Raw genomic sequence first — 17,644 nt, 5'->3', positions numbered from 1 at the left:
CGAGCCTGGGAACCAAACCTGGGCTGCTGAAGTGGAGCGCACCTATGTTAACTACTAGGCCACCAGGGCTGCCTCTGGAGGTTTTCTTGATGTCTATTATCAATTTCTAATTTAATTCCATCGTGGTCAGAAAACATACTTTGTATGATTTGAATTCATTTCAATTTATTGAGACTTATTTTATAGTCTAGATTATGGTCTGTCTTGGTGAATGCTCTATATGTGCCTGAAAATAATGTTTATTTTGTTGTTGCTGGATGAAGTATTCTGTAGATATTGACTAGATCCAATTGATTGATGGTATTGTTGAGTTCAACCATGTCCTTACTGATTTTCTGCCTGCTGGATCTGTCAATTACTGATAAAGGGGGTTGCAGTCCCCAGCTATACTGGTGGATTCATCTATTTCTCCTTCCTGTTCTATCAGTTTTTGCCTCATGTATTTTGATGGTCTGTTGTTAGGCACATACATGTTAAGGGTTGTTATGTCTTCTTAGAGAATTGACCCCTTTATCATTATGTAATGGCCTGCTTTATCCCTGATAATTTTTCCTTCCTCTGAAGTCTGCTTTGTCTGAAATTGATTGAGCTGCTACAGCTTTCTTTTGATTAGTGTTAGCATAGTATATCTTTCTCCATCCCTTTACTTTTAATCTATCTTTGTGTTTATATTCAAAGTGGGTTTCTTGTAGACAAGATATCATTGAATCTTTTTTTTGATCCACTCTGACAGCCTCTGTCTTTTAATTGATGTATTTAGATCATTGATGTTTAAAGTGATTTTTTTATATAGTTGGATTAATATCTACTACCGTATGTGTTATTTTCTATTCATTGCCCGTGTTCTGTGTTTCTTTTGTCTTTTACTTTTTTCCTGCTTCCTTCTGGTTTTAATTGAGCATTTTATATGATTTCATTTTTCTCCTCTCTTACCATATTAACTATACTACTACTTACTTTCTTTTTTTTCTTTGGTGAGGAGGATTACCCCTGAGCTAATGTCTGTTGCCAGTCTTCCTCCACTTTATATGTGGGTTGCTGCCACAGCATGGCTGACAAGTGATGTAGGTCAGCACCTGGGATCCAAACCCACAAACTGAGGCTGTCAAAGCAGAGTGCACTGAACCTTAACCACTACACTATGGGGCCAGCTCTATACTTCCGGGTTTTTTTTTTTAATAATTAACCTTTAAATTTGAAATATGCGTTTTTAATTAATCCAAGTCCACTTTGTTATAACAGTATATCACTTCAAAGGTAATATAAGTACCTAGAGTACCCAATTCCTCCCACCAATCCATTATAACATTGCTCTCATTCATTTCACTTATCCAATAGTATATTGTTGCTGTTGTTTTGAACAAACTGTTATCTGTTAGGTCAATTAAGGATAAGAAAAACAAAAGATTTTGTTTTACCTTCATATATTTATCTTTAGGTTCAAGTTTCTTTTAACATTTCTTGCAGGGCAGGTCTACTGGCAAAAGATTCCCTGAATTTTTGTTTGCGTGAGGACGTCTATTTTCTTCTTCATTTTGAAGGGTAATTTCACTGGATACGTAATTGTAGCTTGATGGACTTTTTTCCTCCAACACTTTAAATATTTCACTTGGCTCTCTTTATGCTGCTGTAATTTCTGAAGAGAAGTCTAATGTAATTTTCGTCTTTGCTCCTATATAAGTAAGGTATTTTTCTCTTTCTGACTTTTTTCACCACATTCTCTTTGTCTTTGATTTTCTGCAGTTTAGATATATTCCTAGGTGTAGATGTTTTGGTATTTTTCCTGCTTGATGTTCTCTGAACATTCTGGGATCTGTGGTTTGGTATCTATCATCTGTTCATTATTTAGCAGTCTCTTTTTCTCCCAACTCCTCACTCCTTTTAGCTCTGTCTACTAAATATATCTGGAAGATAACTAACTCTTACCACTTGCACTGCTACTACTTTGGTCCATGTTACCATTTCTTGGGTTGTTTTATTTGCCTTCAAATAGTTCTCCCTACCTCTGCCCTTGATTTCCTCCTTCCTTTCACCACATAACAGCTAAAGAGATCTGTTTAAAATTTTAGTGGCAACTTGTCATCCTTTGCTCAACACCATCCAGTGACTTTCCATCTCATGCTAAGTAAAAGCCAGAGGTCTTACCATGGCCTTTAAGCTTGTATTTAGCTGTGTGTTTCATCTCTTACCTTATCTCCTTCTAATCACCTCCTCATTGTCATCCAGTTAGGGTGCCCTCCTTTCTCTTTAAAGAAGTCACTGGGCATCTCAAGTCTTTTCCGTTTCCCTCAGATGTCTACATAATTCTGTTCTCTAACTTCTCATTGCCTTTAGGTCTTTGCTTAAATATCTGTTTTTTCAAACTAAAAATCTCCATGCCCTGTGAACTCCCTATCCCCCTTTCCTGCTTTACCAAAACACTTTACCAGCTGACCTGTGTCTTTGGCAGGAGAGAGCGTGACATATTAGAGAAAATGAAAAAAAAGCCAGTTTGGCTGGAGCATGGAGAATGAGAGGGAGCACATTGTAAGATGAAGCTGGAGTGGGAGTTAAGGACCAAACTGTGCCGACCCTTGTAGGCCATGTTAACATTTTTGGTCTTGATCCTTAAAGGTAGTGGAAAACCAATGAAGTGTCTTAACTGGAGGGATTTGGGAGGAGTGTCACTAACATGCTTAAATTTGTATTTTTATAAAGATCATTCTGGCTTCATTGTGGAAAAAATATTGGAGGGGGGAAAATTAGATGTAGGGAGACCAGATGAGAGGCTGCTGCAGTGATCCAGGTATAAGCTGATGATAGCTTAGTCTACTAGGGTTGATGGCCATAAAAAAAAGAATGTTTAGACTGTTAGATTGTTATGAAGAAAACCATTTATAAAACGTATGTGGTCAGCAATTCATAACTCCTAATGGCCAGATTAAGATCTCGCATTTACAGAATCTCCGTTTGGTTCTATTATGAGAAAATAGAATCTCTCAGCCAATGTAATTCTTCACAATAAGTCTTAGAAATTCTACAAATCAATAGCCACGTATCTTTTTTGTGTTTTTCTTAGCATTAGGCACAAAATCAAAGATCCCTAGTTAAGTTAATTGTTCTTATTTAGTGGCCAATTTCTAGACCCGATCAAATTAATTCATCTCTCATGAAAGCAAGGCTTTAAATAATTTTCATGCTGTGTTTTTTTCCTACTTCCTCTCATCTCAAACAGTAAGAAGTTGATTAGGGCTAAGCTTGTCCTCAACAGGATTTTTTAAAGACAAAGGTGTCTGTGCCTATGTTATTTCTTGTCACAAAGCCAATAACCTCTGGCAACAGGAACCTGTGTGGAACTTCAGAGTTTATGAGAATTGGAAACTCATGACGCTCTGGCCATGCTAAGATAGATATGAAGTTCTTAAAGCAAACAGACTAAAAAGCTAGGACCCTAACAGTTTTCTGATGTGGCAATGTTTTCATCAAATCAAAAAATTGATCCTCTATATGTTTTCACTTTAGGAAGGAAAAAACATTTAACTTCTCCCAGGTTTTAGGCATTTTATATTACCTAAAATGTTATATTGTTTAATTATCAGAAACCAGTGAGGTATCTTAATCCAGCTTTGTTTTGTTAATAAGGAAATTAAATATTAATTAGGGCAGATAACTTGTCCAGGTTCACACAGTTAATAGAGCTTGGTTTTGGATCCAAATATGGCGGCAGAAAGAGCGTTCCTTTCAATCAGGTGTTGTTAATTTGGGTTCCTTGGTATCCATTTCCCTGTGTGTTTATAGTTTTCAGAGAACTGCAGATCCTTCAATTCAGTAAGGTTCAGAATCAAATTTTATTATACTGCCTCCTGATTTGGGATTCCTAATTTGACAGTGCTATCCACTCTTGTCTTACGTTACCTTTCCACATTTCTTCTCAAAATACCAGTAACACACTTGTTACAGTAGTAAAGCACTGATAATAGTGGTAATTTTTTAGTGGATAATATTTGCCAGGCACTGTGCTAAGTGCTACACATACATGCATTATCTCATCAGTGTTGCTGAACTATGTCCCTTGCTTTAATTAACTCTTTTCTTTTTTTTTAAGATTGGCACCTGAGCTAACATCTCTTGCCAATCTTTTGTTTTCTTCTTCTTCTCCCCAAAGTCCCCCAGTCCGTAGCTGTGTATTCTAGTTGTAGGTCCCTCTGGTTGTGCTGTGTGGGATGCTACCCCAGCATAGCTTGATGAGTGGTGCTATGTCCACACCCAGGATCTGAACTGGCAAAACCCTGGGCCACCTAAGCAGAGCACGCGAACTTAAACCACTGGGCCATGGGGCCAGCCGCTAATTAACCTTCCTTCTATCTCAAATCCCAGCCCCATTCCTTGCCCTCCTAACTGGTCTTGCTCCAGTTTCTCATTCCTTTTTTCTAACCTACACAATTCTCTTTGAGCTTTTTTTTCTGCCCACCACTTCCCCCCCTCCCCCCCACCCCAGCAATTCTCTGCTCAAAAACCTTAGGTAGCTTTTGCCTCTGATAGGAAAGTTTCAAGTTCTTAGTATATCATGCAGGGACTTTGGCAGCTTGCTAGCCTCCTGTTTAAACCATATCTGTACTCATTCCTTTCTGTAAATGCTAAGCTGCCTAGACTTTTTAAAAATGGTTTTTTCAGTAGACTCTTCATTCTCTTGAATCTGTGCCTTTTTTCATGAAATTACATGTCTATGTAATATTCCATCCACCCCCACCCCTTCCTCTGCCTGACCTTCAAGAAATATGTATAAGAGAAAAATCTCTCTTCTTTCCATGTTCCCTCATTCCTCAGTTTCCTTCCAAAAGTATTCTGTGTTTATCCTGTTTCTATGTACATATATGAGTAGAGGCAAGTTAGCATGTTGGGTAAAGAGTGTGAACTCTGGAATCAGGCTGCGTGAATTTGAATTGTGGCTTCTCTTCCTTGATGTATGGCTTGGGCAAATTACTGGTACCTACCTCATAAGCTTTTTGTGAGGATTTCTTACAATGGTGCCTGGCACGTAGTAAGCCCTCAGTAAATGTAGGTTATTATTATTGCTGCGTTGTTGTTATATAGCAAAGCATAATACATTGAGAGAATGGCTTTTAAAATCAAGAGATGATAGGTTTAAATAGAGTCTCCTAGTTACTTTGTGCCTAAGTCATTTAATCCAGTTAAACTTTGTATGGTTTCCTCATCCTTATAATAGGGATAAGATATAGTTTTCTTTTTTTGCTTTTTGTTTTGTTTTGTTATGTTTTTTGGTGAGGAAGATTGGCCCTGAGTTAACATCCGTTGCCAGTCTTCTTCTACTCTACATGTGGGACACCACCACAGCATGGCCTGATGAGTCATGTGTAGGTCCATGCCCAGGATCTGAACCTGTGAACCCCAGGCTGCTGAAGCTGAGTGTGCGAACTTAACCAGTACGCCACTGGCTGGCCCCTATAGTTTTGATTTTGATGAATTAAAAAATATAAAGGAAAGAGCTTTGTAAATGACAAAATACCATTTAGTTTAATTGCTCTCGATCACATCATTTTATTTTCCCTTGCAGGAATGGTCACACCATTTCAGCTAGTTATAAGAAGTGAAATAGTCTTTAAAGAATAAAGATTTCAGAGATTTAGTGACAGTTATGCCGTTTTTCTTTAGAAATTATTCCAAATTCATACTTTTTCATTAGCTATGGCTTGCTTTTATGTTAGTCTTAAATGAAAATTATGAAAATATAATTTATGTGGCAGTGCCATTAGGGGAACAATGTTAAAGTAAATACTTCTATTTATGGGAGTATACCTATCAAGATTCTAATACTGATATATTTAGCTATACTTGGCATAAACTAGTAAACCTAATTTAGAAAACCTTATCTTTTAAGGAAAACAAAATTTTTTTGTCAACCTAGAAATTATTAGTCACTGCCCCTAAAATTTTCTTCATGGTTTATAAATGTCTTATTTGCCCATGATGATAATAGTTGCTGAAGAATATTCATTTTACTAAGTATCTGGTAATACATGCAAAAAGTGGTCCCCTTTGATGCACTTTTTGATGATTTGCTACATTGCTAAAACAGGATAAGCATTCACTCTTTTTTCATAGCTCATGGATCCAAGAGCACATGTCATACCCAAAGGCATAGAGTAAGGGATATTTTTGGATACTGTCATATTCTCTCTTCTTCTGTTAATTAGATGCATTCCCAGTATTCAACATTTAGGAGGAAAAGTTGTAGTTAGAGGTTAGTGGTAGAGCAGGATTCTAGCCAGGCAGTATCGATCGATCCTTAAGTTCAGCTTTTAAACATTTCACTATGCTGCTTATAAGAAAGAGAATGAGACTATATACAATTACCAGTAGCTTTGACCAAAAAAAAAAAAAAAAAGGCACTTCTAGAAATGAACAATATAAATAAAAAAACTTAATAGATAGGTTTAAAAATAGATTAGACTACAGAATTAGTGAACCGAAAGATGACCTGAGAAATAAATTAACCAAAATAAGGGATGGAAAATATGTTAGAGAAGAAAAGAGAATTGGAAAATTCTGGCAGAAATTGCTAGTTTTTCTTGATTCCTTCCTCCCTCTAAGTAATGAATGTTTTAGTTGGATGCTTTGCTGCCCAGCTACAGCTTCCATTTAGTTGCCTTTCTGATAGTGAAGTTTGTGTGACAAAGTTTTGGCAATTTGGCTGCAAGTGGAAGTTATGTGTGAATAGGTTATAACCTTATAGGTTATGCCTTTAAGAGGAGAGGGATGTGTCCTTTCCTTCCTCTTTCTTCCTTTCCATGGACTGGAATGTGGACATGGCGGTGAACTATTTTAGGCTATGTGGAAGAGGGCAGTACTCTAAGGATGACAGAGCAGTGAGGTGTAAGAGCTTAGCTCTCTCAGACTGCTAAACTGCCACACCAGCCCTGGACTATCCCTTCCGACTGTTGTGTGAGAGAGGAAAAAAACTTGAATTTTATTTAAGTCACTGTAAGGTCTTTTTTGACAGCAGTCTAGTCTACATCCTAACTAATGCAAGAAGAGCATGAAAAGATCAAATAGTTATCTAAGCAGAATCTAGATGTGAAGAAAAATCAAGTAGAGATAATATTTGAGGAGATTTATTGATTGAGAATTTCTAAAACTGCAAAAAGACAAATTCAAGAAGTCAAATAAATCCTAAGCAGGATAGATAAAAATCTAAACCTAAACAATTACTTCATAGTTAAAGTTTGCATGTTAAAATTTGCACACAGAGATAATAAAAATAGCCAAAGGGATAAGAAAGATTACTTTCTAAAGACCTGCAATTAGGCTGACTTATTGAAGGAAAAATTGAAACCAAAAGACAAGAGAATAATGACAGTGTTCTGAGAGTAAATAACTATTAAAGCTAGAATATCTTTCAGGAGTGTAGGTAACATAAAGTTTTCAGATAGATGAAAACTGAGAGATTTTACCACCAATAGAACATCACTAAGACAAATTTGAAAAGATATGCTTTAGGTAGAAGGAAAGTGATCCCTGATGAAGAGTGTGAGATATTAATTAGAAAAGAAGAAAGGCTGAAAATTAAAGAGCCAAACATTCAATCTAAATTAGAAAAAGAACATAAAAAAGCAAGGAAATAATAGACATAAAAGCAGAAATTAAGGAAATATAGACCAAACCTACAATGGAGCATCAACAAAGCCAAAGTTGACTCTTAGAAAAAGACTAATAAAATTAACAAACCTGGTAAGATTGATCGAAAGAGAGAGCAGGCATGAACAAACAATAAGAATGAAAACGGTGCTAAAACTATAGATGCTACAGATTATAAGAGAGAGAAGAGTGTACTCTAACATTTTTGTTTAAGGAATAATTTCAAATGATAGATTATTGCATGTGTTGTCATAATAGTGTATTAAGCTTTTCAAGACCACTTGTCAAACTTGCCAAAAATTTTACTCTTGAATAATAAGTGGGTTGGATTAAATGTTTTAATCCTTTACTTGAATGTTAGGAGAATTTAAAGGGTGCAGTGAATGGGATAACTGTGTCAGTCATACTTTACTAAAGATTTTGATAAAGATTTATTTGGGGATAATTGATAGATGAAGTAGAAAAGTAGAATTTGTGTTAAAAGTAGAATTTGTGTTCCTTTTTAATATATAAAGAAGAAGCGAGGAAGTTTTATTTAGTAAGGAAATACAAGAACCTGAGAACTTGTGGAAACCTTGTGCTTTTAAACGTGGTTTTTTAAAACAATGTTACTAATAAGCTTTTTATGCTGTACCGAAAAGTGATGGCACAATACTGAGAATGATCTATAATTTAATGTTTTGTCTTTTTAAAAAAATATTGTCACCCGCCTTAGAGTACGTTTCACACTGTTTGACTGAATTAAACTGTGTGCTTAGAGAAGTCACTGATTTCCTGGGGCGGGTTCCTTATTTTCTGGAGGATCAGTAGCAAATAGTAGTGTAGCACTTTGTGGATGGGCACTTTGAAGCACACTGTTCTAGACCAGTGCCTGCATAGGAAAAGAAAGTCCTAGGTATACAGATGTCTGCAAGCATAGAAAGCAGCTGGTACAGTCTACAGCAAGCTCCAGGCAGGATTAGGGTGTGAGAAGGGAATGAAATTGGTAGATTATTTGGCAAGTTTGGGTGGAAAATTATGTTGATAGATAATTCTGAAATAAACTTAAGTTATATGAAAAAGGAAAGACAATCTTAATATACTACTTTGCTATGTATTGTTTAAGAGAGCTAAAATACTAATCTACCATAATAATAATATCTAAAACTAAAAACCAAGAGATAGTAGTATAAATATCTTATTTATAAATATGGAGGAAGACATTCAAAAAAACAGCTAGAAGTTTGAAGTAGCTGTTGTAGGTTAAGAGGATGTAGTGACTGCTCTTTTTTGTTATAAGCCTTTTAGAAATGCCTGCTAATAGTGCTAATTAGCATATATTACTTTCATTTTAAGAGAGACATTTAAGTAAGAATAAAGCTTTTGCAAAGGAGACCAGAATGGTTACACAATTTGAAATTTTATCGTTTGAAAAAGGAAATACTAGTGCTTATTTAAAAAGAGGCTATTTGGAGCAGGGGGAATAACTGTCTTCAAATATTTGAAGGGGTATAGACTGGAAGAGGAATTCTCTATTCTGTTTAGCATCAAAGGGCAGAGGCCCAACAAGTGGCCACTACAGAGAAGCAAAGCAGTGTACAGAATGTTCTAACAATTAGGTTACCCAGAAATGGACTGTTTTGTGAGGGTATAGTTCAAAGGGGTAGGTGACCATATCTAGAGGCATTTTTAAAAAGTGATTTGCTACCAAGGAAACACTTACTGTGCTTGGGGTATTCTGCTGTTCAGTACTGACTTAGTATTTAAAACAAGAAAAGACAAAACCATCTATTCATATAACATATTATAAGATTTGCTACTTGTAAGTTAAGTATGTTATTTTCTAAGTCATATATTTGTCATCATAGACTTCATAAAATAAGCTTCTTTATTGCTTTTTTTCCTGCTTTTTCTCCCCAATCCCCCCAGTACATAGTTGTATATTTTAGTTGTGGGTCCTTCTAGTTGTGGCCTGTGGGACACCACCTCAGCATAGCCTGATGAGTGATGCCATGTCCGTGCCCAGGATCCAAACTGGCGAAACCCTGGTCCACCAAAGGAGAGCGCGCGTACTTAACCACTCGGCCATGGGGCCGGCCCCAAAAATAAACTTTTATCATTTGTGGTTTGCATAACTAGGATTTAGGAGAATTTCTTTTTATTGTATTGAGACTACTGATCTGTTTTCTCTTATTCCTATTATTTTTGTTACCTTTCTTTCCTCTTGTTTGTTTTTGATTTTCTAGCTCTGGTTGAATTGATAAGTTTTCTTTGCCCATTTTCCTTTAGTGATTTTTAAATTACATATAATCTAGTTGTTGACATTACATTTTTCACATGTTTAGATTATATTTTTTTTCATTGAGAGAAAGAGAGATTCAGTATCTTTATCCTTTTGCAAGTAAGAGAAAAACTTTAACATGCCTTTACTTTCCTTCCTAACTCCTCCCACACCAAAATGTTAAGATAATCATGGAGTTTTCAGATTTTTGAACATATTTTGCAGTGATAATTAGATTTTTAGCTATAATTTTCACTGATTTATTTGCTTGCCATGACTTCTTGTTTTTAAGCCTTTCTGCTTCTTCAGTCGTTTTCCTTTAACTATTGGAGTACTAACTCCAGTAATTTTTGATATGTATTTTTATTATCATTTAGTTCTAATTGTTTACTTCCCATCTTGATTTCTTCTTTGACCCGTGTTATTTAGAACTGTATTGTTTAGCTTACAGACATTTTGAGATTATATAGTTTTATTTTTGTTTTGATTTCTAGTTTAATTGCTTTATGGTTAGAATATACACTGTATGATTTCAGTCCTTTGCAATTTGTTGAGACCTGATTTATGGCCCAGCATGGTCTGTTCTAGTAAATGATCCATGTGTACTTGAAAAAACTGTGTAATCTGCAGTTGTTGGGTGTGGTGTTCTATGTGTGTCTTTTGGGTTAAGTTGATTCATTACTTGGCGGTCTTCTGTATATCCTTACTGATTTTGTCTTCCTTTTCTATCAGTTACTGAGAGAGTTATGTTAAAATATAATCATGATTTTGTAATTGCCTAGTTTTCCCTTTAGTTCTGTCAACTATTGCTGTATATATTTTGCCTTGTATTTTAATTTATTTTTTCCTATTGAATATTTATTAATGTAATTACTGATGTATTTGGATTGTCTTACATCTTTCCATTTAATTTGTCCATCTGTTCTTTGTTCCTTTATTTTTCCTTCTTTCTGTTTTTAGTTATCAAACCGTTCCAAAATTTAGGGGCTTAAAACAATAACCGTGTGTTATCACTCTTAGTTTCCTGAGTATGGAATTAGGGAGCGGCTCAGCTGGGTGGATCTGGCCTAAGGTCTCTCAGGGTGTTGCAGTCAGTTGGTGGCTCTCTGGGGTCATCTTGAATGCTTCTTTATTTACAGGTCTTGGATGGCTTAAACAGCTAGGGCTCCTCAGGCGACTCTGTCTTCTCTGTGATCTCTCCAGAGTGGCAGCTTCAGGGCAGCCTGACAGCTCTGGGCCCAAAGGCATGGCTCCCAAAAGAAAGACCCGGGAGGAAGCTCTGGCACCCTTCCTAGCTTCAGAAGTCAGACATCACTTCTGCTATATTTTATTTACTAATCCCACCCTTATTCAAGGAGAGGAGAATGTGTTTTTCCTCTCTAGAAGCTTTTTCGAATTTATCTTCACCTTTAGTGGTTTGAAATTTCGATTACAATATGTTCAGTTGTGAATCTCTGATGATGATGATGATGATGATGATGATGATGATGATGATGATGATGATTGGCATTCATTGGCTGCTGTAAGTCTGAAGATTCCTAATTTACCTCTGGAAGTGTCCTTTGATTATTTCTTTGGTTCTTATTTACCTCTGGGAGTGTCCTATTATTTCTTTGGTTCTTCTGTTCTGTTTCCAGACTTCCTGTCAGATAGCTGGTAGAACTTTGGGATTTATCCTTTGACCTGTTTCTTTCATACATTCCATCTCTCTCTCCTCTTGTTCTGCACTCTTTGGGTGGGTTCAGTATATTATAGGTTCACTAGCTTGCTTTTCATTATATCCATTTTCCTCCTCAGCCCATCTACTGAACTTTTGTTTTGATGGTCATATTTTTATTCCCTGAGACTCCAATGTGTCTTTTACATAGACTTGCTAACTTCAAGTTTCAAATTTCTTTCAAGTTCAAGTTTCTTTAAGGATATTACATTTATTTTATGGTCTTTTATGGGCCGTCTTAACTCTATTTTCTTTGGTTTTTGTTCTGCTTTTTGAATTTATTGCCTCTGTCAAATTGCTTCCCTCAAATCTGTGATGAGTTGTCTGCTCTTTTTGAGAATCCCTGTTGGCCTCTCCTATCTGCAGGAGCTTATCTCCTTTCAATGTGGGAAGGGGTAGGAAGTGCTGTTGGGCTGGGTGTGCCTGGTTTTAGAGGGTGAAAACTAATTTATAAACTTCATTTACAAGTACGTTATGTCTGATCACTTTGTCTCTATATACCTCCTCCCGCTAAGGTACTAGCCTGAGGAGAACAAGGAGAGAAAGTATTAAGGAAGAGATTCTCTCAATGAGATAATGTGATTTCATGTTACAAAAAATTGAATTTCTGTTATGATGTCCTATGAAGAACATTGTTCTTTATTTTAGAGAGTTAAATCTTACCATGATTTCCATGGTCTGGTTGTGCAGGAGAAACTATTTCATCTTATAATTAGTTTACGTATTTAAAAACAGAAACAACAAAGTTGGGATTGATTTACATCACAAAGACAATCACATTATGTTATTTTGTGAAATTTAGAAGCAGTTCTGCTGAAGGAAGAATGAAAAAATTGTTATAACTTAGACTATAATGTTAGGGACTCAAGATTGACTTAAAATTTAAACATAGTGTAATGTTTATTCTTGTCCTCCTTATTTGTCAGGGAATCTTAACCAGAGTGAGAAATTTTCTGGTGCTGTGTTGGGAGTACAGGGCACAAGAGATTTCCATAAAAAGGCATGGGATTTGCTTTGGAAGAACATAGTGGTTTTCTAACTTGGCAGTAATGAGTTAGAACTAACCCCCTTTAAAAATAAAATATTAATCCACATTATTCCATATTGGGTATTTGTGTGGGTGTGTTTTCTTATCTGAGCTATATTATTCTTGTTTTTGCATGTGTGTATATGTGCGTGCATTCATAACCCATGGTATTTGTTAGGTGTAAAGAAAATAATTTTCTACACATACAGTGTATTGAAAAATAACTTTGGGACTTCAATATCTTACCACTTGAGTTGAGGAACAGGGGCCAAATATTTTGTTGTTGCAGAATACTCAAAATAATTTGGCCCTGTCTGAGTGCCTTCCCCAAATTCTATTGCCCTACGAGGCAGTTTGGGTAGTATAAATGAGCCTTGCTATATTAGGATTCCCTCTTGAAAGATATACATTTTTGGATTAGAGAGATGATGAATTCGCATCTTGTTAAAATGACAACAGTCCCAGACTAACAATCACTTTGGGTCTGGAAAGGGGGATACAGGTATGGAGATCTGTCTAGATGAAATATATGCTCCTATGTTTAACAGTTAGTACTTTTCATAGAAACGAGACAACCACCTGATACAGATAGAGGTATAGGATGACTAGTGTCCAGCACAAACCTTTCGCACCTCACTTTTTCTGTCCATCTACGTAGTAAAATGTGGTTGTTTCTCGGGCTCAGTTCTTAGCTTTCTTCTATGTTTGCTGAATAAATTCTCCTTGCTTGCTCTCATCTGCTGTGGCTTCAACTACCATCTTTTAAGTCTATACCTCTAGCTTCCAGATGTGGATTTTTAAATATCTATGAGGTGTCTCTACGTACTTTTCCCATAGGAATCTCAAACTTAATTTTTGCAGAAAGTATTAACTTGCTTTTTAAACCTCCTTTTGTATTTCCTGTCTTAATTGGAGTTATACTACCAGCCACCTAATTTGCCCAAGCTAGATATCTAGGAGTTACCCTTGACTCTTCTTCATTTCCCTTAATAACCTCTAATCACCTACAGAGTCCTTCAGAAATTTACCTTCAGAAAACCACTGTCCCCTTTTCAGCCCTAGTGCTACTGTACGGATCTGTATTATTTCCCACCTGAGCTGTTACAGTAGCTTCCTCTACTCTCTGCTTCTAGTCTCTCTTCCTTAAGTCTGTTTTGTATACTGTTATCAGTTATCTTTCCAGAATACTTATCTGTTACTTTTTTCTTAAACGAAAAAGAAGACTTTTCGCCCCATTGTTTACTAGATGAAACATAAACTCTTTAACATGGCTAATGCCTTTCCAGGCATAACCCAGTCTCCTTACCCAGCTTCATTTTCTGTACCTTCTTTTTAAACCCAGTGTTCTAGCCATACCGAACTATGTGGTATTCCCTGAATCTTCTGTGCTTCATGGTTTAGAGTGTCTGCTGAAGCAGTTTCTTCTTAGAACCCCTGCCTTGTGTACCTGGAACATTTCCGTTCAGTTTTTCACTTAGCTCTCATGCACCCTCCGTTGAAAACCTATCCTGGACTCCCTTCTCTTCCTCCATCCCTCCCCAGCCCTTTAATCTTGTCTCTCTAATGGCTTTGTTCACATCATATTGTAGTTATTTTTCCTTCCTCTGTGAGCTCCTTGAGGATGGGAAACACACGCTTTTCATTTTTGTGTCCCTGGTACCTAGTATAGAACTGGTACCTGAGACATGGTAAATGTTTGGTTCAGAACAATACTTGCTATCATATCTATTGCATAGTCTACTAGTTTATCCTCACTGTGTTTCTTAGTTCAGGCTTCTATAACAAATTACCATAGACTGGGTGGTTTAAACAACAGATTTATTGTTTACAGTTCTGGAGGCTGAGAAGTTCAAGATGAAGGCACTGGCACATCAGAGGTCTGGTGAGGGCCTGCTTCCTGGCTTGTAGATGGCTATTATCTTGTATCCTCACATGGCAGAGAGCAGAGAATAGCAATCTCTTGGGACTCATAAGGGCACTAATCCCATTCATGAGGGCTCTGCCCTTATGACTTCATCTAATTCCGATCACCTCTCAAAGGCCCACCTCTTAATACCATCACATTGGAGGAAGGATTTCAACATAAGAATTTATGGGGGATACATTTGTTTCATAATACTGTGTAGGTAACTGGTATTCTGAGAAATTTCCCTTTCTTCCCCCTATTGAATTTTCTGAAATTAAATCTATTGAGCTATAATTTACATGTAATAAAGTACACCTACTTTAAATTTACAGGTCAATAAATTTTAATAAATTATACACCCATGTAACCACTACCACAATTAAGGTAATTTCCAGATGATTTCCAGCACCCAGAGAAGTTCCCTTATACTCCTTCGTAGTCATCATGCCCTGCCACCACTGGTCCCCAGCAGCTTTCTGGCACTTTAACTTACTTCTGTGTTTTCTAGAATTTTATGTAAGTGAAATCATACAGTGTTTACTGTTTTGTGTCTGGCTTATTTTGCTGAGCATGTTTTTGAGATTCATTCACGTTGTTGCTTCTATCAAGAGTTCATTGCTATTTATTACTGAATAGTATTCTGTTGATTGGATATACCACAATTTATTTGTCCATTCACCTCTTGATGGATACTTGGGTAGTTTCTAGGTTTTGGCTATTATGAACAAAGTGAACAAAGATAAGAGTTGAAGTTCATTTTTTTCCAACTTGACTTGTTGAAAAGACTTCTTTTACACACTGAATTACTTTTGTCCCTATGTTAATGATCTATTCCTGTGTAACAGATGAACCCAATCTTACTGGCTTAAAACAACAATAATCACTTAGCATCTGTCAGTTTCTGTGGATCAGGGATTTGGGAGTGGCTTGGCTCAAAGGTTCTGGTTCATGGTCTCATGAGGCTACAATCATCTGAATTAAGACTTGACTAAAACTACAAGAAATGCTTCAAAGCTGGCTCTCTTACATGGTTGGCAAGTTGGTGCTACATTGGTAGGAGGCCTCAGTTCCTCTTCAGATGGGCCTCTCTGAAAGACTGGTTAAGTGTCCTCATGACATGATCAGTGACTTCTGTTGGAGGGAATGGTCCCAGAGATCATGGTACAAGCCTTTTAGGAGCTAATGTTGGAAGTCACATATTGTCACTTCTCCCATATTCTGTTGGTCACACAACCAGTCTTGATTCAGCATGGGAGGAAACTACACAGGATATGAATATTAAGAGCGGACAACACAAGTTACGAATACCAGGACGCCAGTATCATTGGGGGCCATCTTAGAGGATGGAGTACCACAGACCTTTTTGTCAAAAATGAAGTGAACATATATGTGTAGTTTTACTTCTAGATTTAACTTGGTTCCACTGATCTATGTTTGTCCTTACACCAATTTGACACTGTCTTTATTACCGTATGTCTTGAAATCCAGTAGTGTAAAACTTTTTCTTTTGCAAAACTGTTAGCTGTTCTATTTGATTTTTCGTATAAATGTTAAAACATCTTGTCGTTTTCTACAAAGAAGAGACCTGCTGATTGGGATTACATTGAGTCTGTAGATCAATTTGGAGAGAATTGACAGCTTAACAATAATATGTACATATCTTAATATAGTACGGCATATCTCTCTAAGTCCTTAATTTCTCTCAGCCGTGTTTTGTAGTTTCATTATACCAGTTTTGCACAAATTTTGTTAAATTCATCTCTTAAGTCATTTATTTCTTGTTGAATGCTAGTGTAAATGGTATTGTTTAAATTTCATTTTTCAGTTCTTTGCTGGTATGTAGAAATACAGTTGCTCTTTTTAATCAACCTTTTATCCTGAAACCTTGCTAAATTCACTTATTAGTCTTGTAGCTTTTCTGCATATTCCTTAGGATCTTTTGTGTACAAGATCAAGTCATATGTGAATAGACAGTTTTACTTCTTCCTTTTGCATAGGTTAGAACTTACTATACCTAGCTTAGTACAATGTTGAATAGAAGTGGTAAGAGTGGACATATTGGTAGACGAAAAAGAAAAACCATATGATACCAATAGATGCAGAAAAAATATTTGAAAGAAATCCAACATCCATTCCTGAGAGCTCATGTAAACAGAAGCTCATAGGAATGTAAAAGGGCATAAAGAAGACCTGAAATCAAAAAAAGTTTGAGAACAATCTCACTAGAGTAACCTAAAATGCTAACTGCTTAGAATAGGTAGGGATTCGTAATCTAGGGTCTCCAACGCTTGTGTAGAAAAAAATATATACATCTTTATTTTTCACTAAGCTCTAAATGAAATTTAGTATTTGTGTCTATTTGAATCTAGGTAACAGACTACAGTAGTGATATTAGCAGCTACTGTGACTTTGTCACCAGTAAATGGTTACTTTTACCTTTTGTATCTTTAGTTAAAGTTTGTTTCTTAAAGACAACATATGGTTAGGTCTTGCTTTTTTATCTTGCCTTTGAATTGGAATGCTGGAACATTGGAATTGATGATTTACATTTAATGTAATGATGTGGTTGCCTTTTAATTCTACCATCCTGTTATTTGTTTTGTATTTCTCCCATCTTTTCTTTCTTCTTTTTTGCTTGTTTGTATTTTTCCTATTGTCTTCTGGATGAATTGAATTTTTTAAGTATTCCATTTTATCTCAGCTGTTGGCTTATTAGCTTTGTCTCTTATTTTTTTTCAGTGGTTGCTCTAGGATTTACAATATGGATCTTTAACATCTGACAGTTTACCTTCAAATACTATTATAGTACTCCAGAGATAATGTAAGAACCTTGAACAATAATACTTCCAGTTCCCTTCTTTTCTTGTGCTGTTATTTTAGTATATTTTACTTTTACATGTATTGTAAACTCTGTAGTACATTGTTATTATTTTTGCTTTAAGTGGTCAAAAAAGTCTCGTAGATTTACTCTCACCCCCCATTTCTGGGTCTTTTTATTCCTTTAGTAATCTTCATTCCTTTGTGTAGATCAAGTTTCCATCTGTTATCATTTTCTTCCACCTGAAGAACTTCCTTTGCTTTTTTTAAGTGTGTGCTGGT

General features: G+C 36.1%; 1 protein-coding gene across 30 annotated transcripts in view; it reads left to right on the top strand.

Moving 5' to 3' along the window:
* Nucleotides 1–17,644, top strand: part of RAP1A (RAP1A, member of RAS oncogene family) — a 76,839-nt gene that overhangs the window by 34,207 nt on the left and 24,988 nt on the right. For 10 of the 30 annotated variants that reach the window (XM_070607996.1, XM_070607993.1, XM_070608000.1 and 7 more), the window contains one exon: nt 17,285–17,366. The exons of the other annotated variants lie outside the window; for them this stretch is intronic. The gene's annotated coding sequence lies outside the window, so the exon portion shown is untranslated. The remainder of the gene's footprint in view (nt 1–17,284; nt 17,367–17,644) is intronic. 30 annotated transcript variants of the gene reach the window in all.

This window comes from Equus przewalskii, unplaced genomic scaffold (genome assembly GCF_037783145.1).
Source record: "Equus przewalskii isolate Varuska unplaced genomic scaffold, EquPr2 ChrUn-13, whole genome shotgun sequence".
Classification (NCBI taxonomy): Eukaryota; Metazoa; Chordata; class Mammalia; order Perissodactyla; family Equidae; genus Equus; species Equus przewalskii.
The sequence above is the reverse complement of the archived record's forward strand: the minus strand, read 5'-3'. Positions and strand labels throughout refer to the sequence as shown.